We start from the raw sequence: 1,702 nt of genomic DNA, 5'->3' as shown, positions 1-1,702 counted from the left end.
ATTTATTATTTCTCACAATTCTATAGGTTAAGAATGCAGGTAGGGGCTGAGAATGTGGCTCAGTGGTAGAGCACTTGCCTTGCATGCCTGAGGCCTTGGGTTCGATTCCTCAGTACCACATAAGCAAAAAGAAAAAAGCCAGAAGTGGTGCTGTGGCTCAAGTGGTAGAGCGCTAGCCTTGAGCTGAAGAGCTGAGGGACAGCGCTCAGGCCCAGAGTTCAGGCCCCACGACTGGACCAAAAAAAAAAAAAAAAGAAAGAAAGAAAGAATGCAGGTAATCCCTTATTCCTATGTGGTATTGATTGTGACCAGGCATATGCTAGAACAGCTGTAGCTGCTCCAAGCCAAAGCTCCAAGGTTAGTGCTTGGACACTCCATCCAAGTACTGTCTGTTGACACAGCTAGTAAGCCTCCTCTTACCATGCTGATCTCCTAGTAGTTAGACTTTGTAAATGGCAGACTGCTTTCAAAAAAGAATTCCAAGAGGACAAGCTTCCAGTATAGAAAATGTTCTCATCAAATGCCTGTCATGCCATGGGTCAAATCAGTAATATGACTAAGCTGTGGTAGATGTTTATACAAAGACAGGTATTCTATAAAACATGGCTCTTCAGGGACCAGTAATAAAACATGCAAAAGAAAATAGTCATTTAAATTAAGAATTATGACATTATGTCTTAGAAACTGTTCAGGATTCTTTTCAGATATCTGGTCACATTTGTGTTTCTTTAAAATAAAGCACATATTTATATTGTGCATATATGTATGTGTATGTACATAAATATACAGATAGATATGGGATCAGGGAATGTAAAAGAATCACTCCAACACATTCCAAACAGTCACAGGTGATAGTTACAGAGGATGAGGTTAAGAACAGAAAAAGGTTTTTCTTTATTTTTTTTGTTTAGCTTGGACTGGTATATATATAATATGCTTACATATGTGTGTATATATATTTATATATAATATATTATATGCACAAACAAACTTTTGGCCTTGCACTTTTGCTTGACTTTTATCTGCTTAAGTCTGGCTCTCTACTACTTGAACACACTTCCACTTCTTATTTATTGCTGGTTAATTTCAGATAAGAGTGTCTTAGATTTGCCTCCTGGTATGGCTAACCTCAGATTTTGTCTCCTGAATAGCTAGGATTAGAGGTGTGAGTCTTCAGTGCCTGGTTAAATTGTAATATTTAAATTCTCTTGTAGTTAAATTTGTGACAAGTATATGTTATTACTGTGGTGATTTGAAAGGAAAAATATTGAGAATGTCCTTTCATTCATAGTACCACCCTATACAGTGTTGGCAATAGATCATGTGTTGATGGTGGTCTGTTAAAATAATACTGTTTTAAGAATAAGCAAAAAGAAGGCAAAATATTATAGGGACTCAAATTACAGCAAGGCAATATATAGTAATGACTTTTTAAACAGCTTGAAGCCTGAAGAGTTATTTTCATGGTTTCCTCTTTTTCTCACATTGACTCATCCTAGGCAAAATACAAGTGTGATTTTGGTAGTAATTAAAACTGGATTTGTTTTGTCATGAAAAAAATCTTCCAGATAGAATTTGTATCTCGTTTCCTATGTTACTGGATAATAGCCAGAATACAATGATGATGATAATGATGATAATGATGATGATGATGATGCTGACAATGATGATAATGATTATTTTTAAGTGATTCATATTTAGT

Source organism: Dipodomys merriami, unplaced genomic scaffold (genome assembly GCF_024711535.1).
Source record: "Dipodomys merriami isolate MVZ:Mamm:240054 unplaced genomic scaffold, mDipMer1.0.p SCAF_52, whole genome shotgun sequence".
Lineage (NCBI taxonomy): Eukaryota > Metazoa > Chordata > Mammalia > Rodentia > Heteromyidae > Dipodomys > Dipodomys merriami.
The sequence above is the reverse complement of the archived record's forward strand: the minus strand, read 5'-3'. Positions refer to the sequence as shown.